Raw genomic sequence first — 13161 nt, forward strand, 5'->3', positions numbered from 1 at the left:
GTAATTCCAAAAATATTAAAAATATTATTTTTGAGTAATTATAATTAAAAAAAAAGTAAAAAGAGGAAAACCTAAAATGAAACTAAGTGTCCGCCCCCTGCCCAAATCACCCTCCCCTGCACAAATCACCCTCCTCTCCCCCCCTAAACCCTAAACCCTGCAGCCGCCCCCCACCCCCCATCCCTAACCGCTGCGGCCGCCGCCCACCCCACCCCCCCCCGATCCCTAACCCCTCCTCCTCCTTCCTAACCCAAATCCAACAAATCCCTAACCGGAAGACCGTCCACGCGCCGCTCTACCTTCCGACCTTCTCTCTCTCTCGCTGGGAGGAGCCATGGCGACATTCTCGTGGGCGTCCTTCCGGTTCCGCACCGGCTGATGAAACTCCTTTATAAGAGCCCGGAGGTTGAGGTTGTGGCGATGGATTGGATTCTGAGGCACCATGGTGTTGGGCTTGGATCGATTCTATTGCTTCTCTTCTCTAAATGCTCTTCGCGGTTAGTTTTTTTCGAAGCTTTCTATCTATATATCTTCTATCGAAATTCATTCAAGAAACTTCAATTTTCAGATAGAAGGAAACGATTAGCAAAAAGAGTTGATCTTGTTCTGAAAATATTGTTATATTTTTTATAACATAAATAAATGTCCTTTTAATATTTTGCATTATTCTCTTATCGACTTTGATTGCTGGCTATCATCAAAAAAAAAGAAAAAAAAACATTGATTAATGATTGCTGGCTCTACCAGTTGCTTGCGCTGTCTGGATTTTGCTATAGCAGTTCTCATTTGATGTAATTGTAATATTTTGTGCCATTTTAATATCTAGATTCCCTTTCTACTTAAAATCTCTTTTGATATTTTGATGTAATATTTTGTGCCAGTTCTTATTCTATTCATTCTTTTGATACTATACGTGAAATTTGGCGATTGCCTTCTTTTGTGGCATGCTGGTCCAGAATCAATAGCTCACCAAATTTGTTAAAGGTATGAGATGGTCTGTTATGGCATAAATAATAAAATAGTAAACTAGACCAGAATTTTTCATGTTCTTCTTGAAGTTCTTTTTTTTCCTGGTACTGATGTTCTTCTAGGAGTTTGATGAGAATTTCTTTCACAACCTCTTTTTACATTGTGGAGGCATATATGATTTTGGTTATTTTGGACAGAGATTCTGTTTCTACATATGTAGGCTGTGTTAAGATGATCTTTCTCATCAAGTTTCTTTAGATGAATTGGTCCTTTTTGTTTTCTTTCATTTGCCGTTTAATTGAGTGAATTTCTATGCTTCTCTACTTGTGGTACCACTCTATGATTGTTTATTATTTGAGTCTGCATGAATATAACTTTTTGGAATTCTAGCTCCATGTATTGACCTTCATGTTGTTATGATTGACTGATTTCCATCTAATGCATATAGGAACAGCTGGAGATTTAATGTAGTTTCTTCTCCAAGAACTGGTGCAAATAATGTTGGCTCTAAATATCAGGATTACTTGAAATTATTTGAGGTTCCTTTCACTCTGGAGGGTTCTAGTCGTTCTTTTTGTGGTTTCTAGTTTGAACATCAAGATTATGGGGGCCATCTGTTGTGTGGCTGCTCCAAGGAAGAAACCTTTGTTTTCCTGTTACAAGATGAGCGGCAGTCATTCTGCTCATAAGAATGCTGGATGCTCCTCTAGATGGAGCTTTCTACGTGGCAACCGAACTCATACAATGGATGTTTTCGACAACCATTCTGAGTTTTCTCATCACAACAGTGGGAATATTGACTCAGAATTTAAGCATCGCATAGAAACAGATCATGAAGGTCTTCTAGCTGGAAAGACACCGGTAGCAGCTTCTCAGGCACTCAGACAGCTGAAGTCTCCTGATTAATTGAGCATTGGTTGTAGCTCCAAAGTGGCTGCTGAAGGTAAAATATTTGGATTGTGTTCTATATTTAGGGAAAACATTCTTGTGCTGAGAAGCTTTTATCTATAGAATTTTCTAATAGTTACATAATGTTTTACAATATGAAGAAATGCTGTTATATATAAAATTTTTACCCCAATTTAACAAAATAGCAGAGCGGCCCTTACCTTTAACTCATGAAAGAATTTACAAATCAGTAGATTCCAGAACTTAGAAGTGATTTTCACTGACGCAAGCTGTGGCATATAGTATGGATTTCTTCTAATCCATACAGCTCATGTCTAGAAAGAGACTGCACGAGTTCCACTTATAAATGTCAAATTATTTCCAGTCAGTTGTTCAGGCTCGTCAAACTATGACATGATCCTCTTTATATGGTAAATACTATCATAATCTATTGTACCTAGGAAATTTTGAAGAGCATAGCTGGATAACTAATCATGTTTAATACTCTTCTTAACTTGTTTCTGTAGAATAATAAAGTTTCTGCTGCAATTTTAGTGGATAAATGTTTCATGTTAATGCAATCAATGCTGCATAGAGGGTATAATTTTTCATGCATTCTTTGCATAATTCCTCATCTAATATTCTTATTCTTGTAACAGATGGATCCATCAGAAGAAATTTACGCTTCAATGTGAGCTGGAATAAAATGGAGACATTTATTAGATATTCCTATTCATTCTTTGCTGTTAATTTTCATGATTGATGCTCAATTAAGTTTGCTTTGATTTTAACATTGCATTCTTTTAACCTAGCATAGGAAAGAGACTCCAGTAGATCACAAGTAATTGCACCATGTATTGAGCCATCAATTTCTCCATCTACATCGGCTTCTAAATCAGGCCCATCATCTTTGAAGACAAGCCAAACATCAAGTATGATATCAAGACTACTCTCTGATAACAGAGTTCCACCTGTCAAATCTTTAAATGAGGACTACTCTCTTGAAGGAAGGCAGTCTTTTGTTCTTCCAGGCACTGACTTATCCAATGATGGATCCCAGATTCCCAGGTTGGGTCTTTTGATGTTTGGCCTTCAGTTGATATCTCTGAATTGATGTCCTCTTCCCAAGGAGAGACATGGTCATTTGGAAGCGGACATTCAAGTTACTGCACCAACAAACTTGCAAATTCAAGCACTCAGCTTTCATCAACATCCCTTTTTTCTGATTCACAAATGTGCAGAGTATGCTCAAAGGTATTGAATGATAGATCTTTGTGGAGTAGCCAGAAACTAGTTCTGAACAAAGAGATATCTGTAGTGGCTATTCTGGTCTGTGGGCATGTCTTCCATGTAAACTGCTTGGAAATTATGACGCATGCGACTGAAGTTTGACCCATCTTGTCCAGTCTGCATGAATGGTGAGAAATTTGTATTGAAACTAGTGGAGAGAACTAATTGGAAGGTAAGAAGCAGGATCTCGAGGAGCCAAGTTGCCAGCATTGATGTTGATTGTGATTCTAGTTCTGCTGATCATGCTTCATTATGATTGCTTTTGTCTTAGATGATAGGTCTTTGTATTTCTAGGAGGAATGAAATCTCTGTTGATCTCTATGACATCCTTTTGGATTTTGATTTTGATGGATTTAGAACATGTTGATGCCTATTTTGAATGACATGTTAAATGACTTTTGCGTAATGTTGAATGCCTTTGCTATTAATGATATTATTATTATTATGAGCCAATCAATGTACCAAATGTACCAGGTTATTGGAATGTAATCAGTGACCAAATTTGGTTACTGAATTGTTTATCAAGTATTGTGACGAGCAGCCAGAAACTTAGTGATAGGATTTTGGTTACTAAAAATTGATTTTGCTCAGTGAGTTGACAAATTGGTGACGGTAACCTTGTCACTAGGTCAGTGACGGAATTAATGATAAATTTAGTAACAAAAGTTGTGACCATATTTGTGACGACTAAATTTGTCACTGAAGGTTGTGACAGATCAGTGACCAAATTTGTGACCGAATTTTGTGACAAAATCAGTGACCAAGTTACCTCGTCACTAACTTAGTGACTGGTTAGTGATGGGAAATACATAATTTTTTAAATTTTTAATGTTTGGATTTGTAACGGCTTAGTGACGGCGGTTCTGTTACGGAGTTTAGTGACGGAAATCGCCGTCGTCACTAAAAATTTAGTGACGCATGTTTTTGTAACCAATTCCGTGACGGAAGCTCCGGTCACAAATTTCGTATTAGTAACCGGAAACACGATATAGTGACGGGATTGCCCGTCACTATACGCGTGTTTTCTGGTAGTGTTGATTGTTTGCCATATTGACAAGCTTCATAAATTTTATTTTTCTCAAATTTTAGTTTTGGCAAACCTATCACGAAATCTCTTTTAACTAGTTTTGATATTGTATCCATACTTGCATGACCTAACTTACGGTGCCGTAACCAACTTGCATCATTATCCTTAGTATCATTAACAACTAAACAGGGGTTATGTTTGGCAAGATCCTCAAGATCTACTGCGTACACATTGCCACGTCTTATTCCTTTAAATACTAAACTATTGTCAATTGAGTTGGTTATGATGCATAAAGATGGTTTGAACAGAACATCAAAACCTCTATCACACAATTGACTAATGCTAAGTAGGTTATGCTTAAGACCATCAACATATCGAACATTATCAATAAAGGTTGAAGGGGTGATTTGTACTTTACCTATACCAATGATGTGACCTTGGTTATTGTCTCCAAATGTCACAGCACCTCCCTTCCTAGGCTCAAGGGTGAAGAATTGGTCTTTGTCACCCGTCATGTATCTTGAGCAGCCACTATCCAAGTACCAACAGTTTTTGTCGACCTTGGCTGCAAGACACTCCTACACAAGGAAATCATACAATTTTAGATACCCAAGTTTTCTTGGGTCCTTCATGGTTAGTAATGTTGGTTCCTTTTGGAACCTAAACCCTTTTAATTTTTCCTTTAGCTTTTCCTTTTCTATGATCACACACATTAGCTTTATGTCCTATTGTTCCACAGCAAAAACAGGTTATTTTCTTAATTTTGCTTTCCCCTGCTTTTACAAAGAAATTACTAAGGAGCTTTTGCTTATTTTTTGGTTTATACCGTAAACCAGCTCTATTGAACACAGCTCGTTGACTATTAAGTATCATTTCCAATTTTTCAAAACTATATGTAAACTTTTCTACAAAAGGCTTGTACTTTTCAAGTTCTTGTGCCACCTTTTGTTTTTCTGTTTTTAGTGCATTTAATTCTTTTGTGAAATTATCTCTAATAGTTTGTTTATCCTTTTTAAGTTCAGAAATTTCCTTGATTAGTTTTTTGTTATCTTTAATTAAGGTATTAGTTTTTTGAATTAACATTTGCTTGCTTGTTTTAAGTTCTAAATTTTCTTTAGTGATAAAATCCTTATCCTTAACTAATTTATCGTATTTATGGAGGTGAGATTGATTGGTTAGTTTTAGCTCTTTATTCTTAAGATTTATTGTCTTATATTCATCCATCAATTCATTAAATGCATCATATAATTCATCAAAGGTAAAGTCTAAATGTGTTTCAGATATTACCTTATTGTCGTTTGCCATAAAACATAGGTTGGCCTTTTCTTCTTGTTCCTCATCCGATGATGATGATGATGTATCGGAGTCCGATAGGGTGGAGACGAGGACTTTCTTTTTCTTGTACTTGCTGGCCTTCTTGAGCAAAGGACAGTCTGCTCTAAAGTGTCCCGGCTTCTTACATTTGTAGCATCCGATTCCCTCATTTTCCCTTTTCTTACCTTTATCCTTGTAATAGAAACTTGAGGGGCCTCTCCTTTGATGAAAGGACTTCTTTCGGTTGATGAATTTTCTGAACTTACACACGAGAAGAGCCTCATCATCATCTCCCTCATGATCTTCTTCTTCACTGCCGCTACTGCAAGATAAATCCTTGTTAGAAGAAGTAGATTTGAGAGCTATTACCTTTTTCTTGTGAGAGGATTCTTCTTCGCTGTGTTATTTCATTGTGAGCTCGTGCGTCATTAGGGATCCAAGAAGCTCCTCAAGTGGAAGCTTGTTCAAGTTCTTGGCTTCTTGGATTGCCGTTACCTTGGCCTCCCATGACCTTGGCAAACAACGAAAAATCTTCCTGACAAGGTCACTGTTAGTATAATTTTTGCCAAGACTTTTTAGGCCATTGACAATGTCAGTAAATCTAGTAAACATGCAAGTGATAGTTTCATTGGAATCCATCTTAAATAATTCATACTTATGAACTAATATATTTATTTTAGATTCTTTTACTTGATTTGTGCCCTCGTGGGTCACTTCAAGTCTATCCCAAATCTCTTTTGCAGAATTGCAAGTAGAGACTTTATTGAATTCATTTTGGTCTAAAGCACAATAAAGCACATTCATTGCTTTGGCATTTAGTTGTGCCTTCCTTATATCATTGTCATCCCAATCCTTTTCAAGTTTGGGTATAGTAACACCCTCTACAAAAATTGATGGAATGTATGGTCCATTAAGTATGGTGGTCCACATCTCATAGTCTTGTGCTTGGATAAATATTCTCATCCTAGCCTTCCAATATGAGTAGTCGGATCCATTGAAGAATGGAGGTTTATGGGTGGACTGGCCCTCAATATGAGAAGATCCAAATGGGGTTGTCATTTTGATCTTTTACTCTTTTGGTAAAAGAGTTCCGGCTCTGATACCACTTGTTGCCCAGATAGACAACCTAAGAGGAGGGGGTGAATTGGGTTTTAAAAATATTTGTTGCAATTAAAAGGCTTGTGAGTAACTAATTAAAACATTTTGCAAGTGGTTTAATTAGTTGCTATATGCAGTGGATGAAGGAAAAGTAAGAGACAATAAAGCTATCACAAACACAAGCAAATTTATAGTGGTTCGGAGCTAACCCTTGCTCCTACGTCCACTCCTCAAGCCTCACTTGGGAATTCACTATAACCCCTCGGATTACAGCCGGTTGTTTTACAGGTTCACAACCCAACTTGTTGTTTTACGAGATCACAACGAACTCGGTCGGTTTTTCCAGGCTCACCGACTAGAACCATCCGATTATTTTTTCGGGATCACAATCAAATCCTTACACCGTTGGTTTTAACCTAGGCTCACCAACAAACCTTACAACCCTTGATTCAATCTCCTGATTGAATCAAGTAAGAAACAAATGGTTTGAAAACAAACAGAAAAGGAAGCTTCTTAACAAGCAGATATTCAGCGATATTAATAAGAGAGAAGTTAGGAGCCCTCAAACAGATTTATGAAGATGTAGAGGAGGGCTTCTCGAACTCGGAGTCTCCACGTGAATGTCTAGAAGATTTGATGACTGACGGAGACTTCTTGAATGCTGGAAAGAGTTGGTTGGATGGAGTTTAATGCCTCTCTTCCTTCTTTCACGTGTATTCCCTTTGAAATCCTTTGGTAGGTGGAGATTACTTGTTTTCTTTGAATAGAATGTCACTTCCCTCCCTTGTTACAGTTCTCTATGGCTATTTAAGCCATTCTCCAAGAAAACTAGCCGTTAGACCCCAAGATCTAGCCGTTCTGCACGTTCTGCAACTCCTGACAATGTTTCCGTTGGGATCGGAGTCGACTCGCGCGATCTGGAGTCGACTCGCGCGATCTGGAGTCGACTCGCCTGTTGCAGGAGTTGACTCATGTTTTTCTGGAGACGGCTCGGCAACTGTTCTGGATTTGAATTAAAGTGCTGTCTTGACTTGGAGTTGACTCGACTGAACCTGGAGTCGACTCCCCAATGTCTGGAGCTGACCTGGCACTTTTGGAGACGACTTGTTCTAAGGAATCCAGAGATGTTGCTTTCAAATTTGCTCACTCGAGTCGACTCGGATATTCTGGGAGTCGACTCGGCACTCAGAGCCCGAAATCTCGATCTTCTGTCTGTTGACTTGTGCCGTCTCGGAGTCGACTCGAACTGTCTCGGAGTCGACTCGAACTGTCTCGGAGATGAAAATAGAGTCTTCTGTCTTTGGGCTTGCGCTGCCTTGGAGTCGACTCGAACTGTCTTGGAGTCGACTCGCCTCTTAGAGACGAAAATACCATCTTCTGTCTTTTGGGTTGCGCTGCCTTGGAGTCGACTCGGACTTTGCGGGAGTCTCGGCTCTCAGTGTCTGAAATTGGCTTTCTGACTTTTAGCCTTGCTTTTCTCTGGGAGTCGACTCTCGCTTCCTTAGGAGTCGACCTGCCAACCATCAGAGTCGACTCGAGTTCTTCGGGAGTCGACTCGGCTCTCAGAGTCCAAAATAGCTTCTCTGTGTTTCTGTCTGTTACTTCCTGGAGTCGACTCGTACTACGCTGGAGTCGACTCGACAAGCATTGGAGTCGACTCGAATTCTTCAGGAGTCGACTCGTTGACAGGTTCTGAGATGAATCTTTCTATCCGGCTGTCTGTTCTCAGTCGGAGTCGACTCGTAATGTACAGGAGTCGACTCGAGCTTGAGCCAGTGCTTCTGATATGCTTGGAGTCGACTCGTAATCTTCCGGAGTCGACTCGAGTCTCAGACTTTGGTTCAAATTGAATTCTTTACTTATCCAAAATGTATTGAACCAAATCTAGAGACACTTAACCATAAATTTACAAGTATTTGACTGAAACACTAGATTGAATTCATCAGTATAACATAAGATATACTCAAATGCTTTGAGCTCATCAAAATCAAATAGGGTTATAATCAATCACTCCACAGAAGAAAGCCACACTTCATTGGCCTAAGGTTTAAGTGTTGGGAATTGTATCCTAAATGTCAATCGTCAGCATGTTGATGATTGAATATTGTAAATGAATTAACATATCAATAAAGTGTTTTTTGGCATTATTCATCATTTTATATTTTCAAATGAATTCTTATATGATGAAGTCCTTAGGACTTATTAACGATAAAGGAGGATTTATCTTCGAGTCCTTAAACCAGTTCGCGACCAAATGATATGTTGTTACAAGGACGACAGCATTATCGAGATTAGGTCATTGTGTGACATATACGTTGGTTGTTCTCTTAACCAAGGAGTGTAGAGGCACTGATATGCCACATAGGTGTACATTTTATGGAACGTGACCAATTTTGGAACACTCTAATGTCGAGAGATGTTCCAAGTGGATATGGGTATGAGTATCCGTCAGACCTGAGATCACCACAGTGATTAGCAAGCAACTCACTGTACTTTGGTACCGGACTACCTGAATTTTTAATTCAGTGACGGAAGGTCACTGGGTGCAGTCAAGTACTTGCGTAGTCAGTTGTGAGTCAAGATGGAACTGACCCTTCTTGAAAATAGGATATAATGTCTTGTGATTAATTTAGCAAAATCTTGGCTAGGGTAATCCCAGTGAGGAGTCACAGGATATCTAAAGTTAATCACATAATGGATCTACTAATTATAGGGTTGATAGTGAGCTCTAAGTCATCCTGGTATTAGGAGTCAAAGGGATGAATTATACAGTAACCATAGTCCAAGGTTCTAGAATATTTGCTCGCATATATTCATCCTATCCGAATATCGGGTACTATTCCTAGATGGTCACATCGATTAGTGTAGAAAGTCACTCTTGTACTACCGACTTAGGTTCGAACCTATGAGGTCACACGCATAGAAGTTTTCTGATTGATCAAGAAGGCTGATGAATGATTAAGAATCATTCGGAGGTAATTTAGTCAATTTGATTGGCAAATTATCTTATAAAATAATTAAAGTAATTATTGAAGGATTAATTAGTAATTAGATTGCTAATGAACTCAATTTCATTGAGTAATTGAGCTAAGGATGAGCCAAATTGAATTTGATTCAACTTTGGGCTCAATCAGAATTTTGATCTGATTGGATTAGGTCAGAACCAAAAAGGACTTGATGTAATAACCCCAAAAAAAAAATTTATTTTATATAAAAAAGGGATAGAATAGTCCTTTAAAATTGATATAAGGGGTAAAATTGGAAGGAATCAAAAGATAATGGCATAGTTGTAGATGCGTTGAAGTGGTAAGGATAAAATTGGAAGGAATTAAAAGTTAATGGCATAACAGCAGATATGTTGAAGTGTTAGGGGCAAAATAAAAATTTAATAATATTAAACAAAGGGTGAATAGTGCTTGATGTGACTTAATTGGAGGGTTTGAGTTGGTCTCAGACGAAATGAAATAGAGACAGAGAGGGGGAGTCTCAGGCGTGAAACAGAGGAAAGAAAGAAAGAAAAAGAGAAGAAGAAGAAGAAGAAAGAAGAAGAGGAAGGGGATTCGAGGAGGAAAGGGATTCCGGTTGCACTTCCAGCTAAAGAGAAAAATGTAGGTCTCCTTCCTCTCTACGCAAGGATCTCGATTTCCAAAAAGAAAAAGGTAAATATCCATCCCTATCTAGTCTTTTGATGATATTAGGCTATACAAAGGGTGGATGTAGTCTAAAGGGGTCAGATAAGGGTTGTAGAGGTGGTTAAAAGAGGAAGAATCGGATTTTTGACAAATTTTTCCGGCACTACGGAAAAACTGTGTCGAAGTTCCAACTTCGGTGAATTATTTTAGGGGTCAATCGGCCTCCGATGGTGATGCATGTAACCTTTTTGGAATCCCCTATAAGTGTAGAATGTTAGGTAAAAATTTCATCAAATTTGGAGTCTGAAAAGTGGATCAAACCCAGGATGAAGTAACCGGCTGTCGGTCCGGATTACTATTCATCCATGTGGAAAAATAGAGGATTTCATGCTATAATAGAGTATTAAGCCTAGATCAAGCTAAAAGGGACCTTGTACTCATGCAAGGGAGTTCCTAATGCACATAAATGGTGAGTTAATTAATTAAAAAGAAAAATAAGAAAGAAAAGAAAAGATTTAGGGAATGGGAGAGTTGAATCAATTAAAGTTTCTTATATTATAATTGGCACGTAGATTATAGCCCTTGATACAAGACTAAATGTATTGTAAACGCATGTCACAGTTGGGCAAGAAGCTAGGGAACAAGAGGAAGAAGTTCTCCACTGCCAGCTGTAGATTTTTGGAGGCGTATCAGGGCTGTGCCAGATTGACAGGTGAGTGGGAGTTTGTACTTTGCACCATGAGCATATTCCTTATTCATTTTCATGAATGTTGCCAAGTGTGACTTGATTCCACCTGAGCTTATTGATTAATTGTTATGGTAGATTTCTCTATGTTTTGTTCTCCATGCTTGATTATTCTGTACATGCATTTGAGGGAACATTGAGAGGAATTACGAGGGGTTGATGAGTAATCAAATTGGTTCTAAATTGTGAAATAATTTCTTTTGTAAATTGATTTTATTTTCTCTATTTCAAAGACTTGTGAGTGGTAGCCTTGATTATACTCCTTTATGAGTAGTTAAATTGGATCCGAATTGTGAAATGACTTCTTTTGTAAATTGATTTCATTTTCTCTATTTCAAAGACTTGTAGAGCCCTTCTCATGGTATATTGAGTTGCATTGCACACCCTTGACCCCTCACTCCCAACCCTGATGTTAGTTTATGATTAGGTCGGAGTCGAGTGAGTGGTAGTCTTGATCATACTCCTTTTTAGTAGAGTATTGGGAGGGTGCATTATGGCATTTATGCATGGCTTGGCAGTATCTGCAGGACACCTATAGTCGATGGGGGTTGAACATCGGCCTTTGTGCACATAGTAGCCTTCTGGGTGGGCGGAGCCCAGTCCCTTTCTAGGGAGACACGGCCCTAGGCGTAGGATCGGCCGGTCCTACGACTTATATTCTGCTTGCCGCCGGGCATAGTAAGACCCCGCGAGGTGCGGTATGGCTTTCCGCGGATGTAGAATTCCCGCGAGGTGCCGTTTAGTATATAGATGTGAGATGGATTTCTGTTCTGGATACTGGCCAGCATTTACATGATCAGTGTGGTGTCTTATCCTGCATATGCACGTGATAGTAGGGAGTTGTTGCTGGTTCGCCTGGAGCATAAAACCCACCTCCCGATAGCTGTCTGGCATTTATATTATCAGTATGGTGTCTTATTCTGCATATGCATGTGATAGTGGGGAGTTGTTGCTGGTTCGCCTGGGGCGTAAAACCCACCTTCCGACAGCTGTCTAGCATTTACATTATCGATATGGTGTCTTATCCTGCATATGCATGTGACAGTAGGAAGTTGTTGCTGGTTTGCCTGGGGCGTAAAACCCACCTCCCGATAGCTGTCTTGTTGATGATTCAGCCTATTGACACCTAATTTATATGATTCAGTACTAAGACCTATTGAGCATATTCACGTTATCATACATACTTATTTGATTATTCTATATGTGCTCTAGATGAGTTGATTGTGATTGTGATGATTTACTCCATATTTCCTTTGTTGAGTTATGTGTATAGTAACATGACTGCTCATATATAATCTTGAGATTTCACCTCGAGCCATGATCATATCTTGTCTCATGTGCATAGTACTCTCTACTCCACTCACTGAGTATTCATATACTCACTCCCCAGTTTGATATTTTTGATTGCAGGGCAGGTATTGTATAGAGAGGAGCAGGATTAGTGGTTGCCTGCTAGCTGTGCCGCTCCATAGTATAGTATAATATAAATAAAGGTTTATACATTTTGGTGTATTATAAACCTTCTATTGTATATAGTGTATAGTTACAGTCATAGATCCTGTCGTGGATATGGGTTTGGCCATGGATGGAATGGAAACCAGATTTTTATACAGATGAGTTATATGCCTGAGATGATGTATTGATATATATTGTCCAGGTTCATTATGTGATAGATTATGTGATTGCTACTCTGACAGGTAGTGTTGTTGTATGTATTGAGATAATCCTGACAGGTCACTATAGAAAAAGTGATCGTTTTGTGCATGTATTATGCCAAAATTTTTAAGATTTATTGATGATTGATAGGTAGTAGGGTTCTACGCGGTGGCTGGTGGCCTTATGCCTACCCGCACTCTAGGACCGTCGCGGCGGCCCGCCGGGAACGGGGCGGGGGTCGTGACAAGAAGTGGTATCAGAGCAAAGGTTAAAGAAGAGTCCTGTCAGAGCAATAGGATGAGTTAGGATTAAGTATAGGATTCTACTATGGAGCGTAGGATTTTTCTGTATGTTATTTTATGAGTCATTTTCAATTCAGTAAAATATATTATGGCTCAGTGTAATGACTGTCCTCTCTTTTTAACTCTTTTAGAGACATATAAAGAATACCTCCAAGGAGAGGACCTGCTTGTCCTGGAAAGAGGATGGAGCCAAATATAGCATTGGATGCGGATTCCGCACATGTCGAGCCCCAAAGAGAA

The 13161-nt window shown here is 38.9% G+C and overlaps 1 long non-coding RNA gene across 3 annotated transcripts; it reads left to right on the forward strand.

The window, feature by feature from the left end:
- The first annotated feature begins 765 nt into the window (after nucleotides 1-765).
- Nucleotides 766-2973, forward strand: LOC120105946. Of its 3 annotated transcripts, XR_005508194.1 has the most exons (4): nucleotides 766-797; nucleotides 957-984; nucleotides 1418-1912; nucleotides 2517-2973. It is a non-coding gene; the product is annotated as an uncharacterized LOC120105946 (long non-coding RNA). The 3 variants fall into 3 exon arrangements; XR_005508193.1 differs by lacking the exon at nucleotides 2517-2973 and having other exon boundaries at nucleotides 1418-2510; XR_005508195.1 differs by lacking the exon at nucleotides 2517-2973 and having other exon boundaries at nucleotides 766-791; nucleotides 1418-2510.
- The last annotated feature ends 10188 nt before the right edge of the window (nucleotides 2974-13161 follow it).

The sequence above is a fragment of the Phoenix dactylifera genome, unplaced genomic scaffold (assembly GCF_009389715.1).
Source record: "Phoenix dactylifera cultivar Barhee BC4 unplaced genomic scaffold, palm_55x_up_171113_PBpolish2nd_filt_p 000404F, whole genome shotgun sequence".
Taxonomy (NCBI): domain Eukaryota; kingdom Viridiplantae; phylum Streptophyta; class Magnoliopsida; order Arecales; family Arecaceae; genus Phoenix; species Phoenix dactylifera.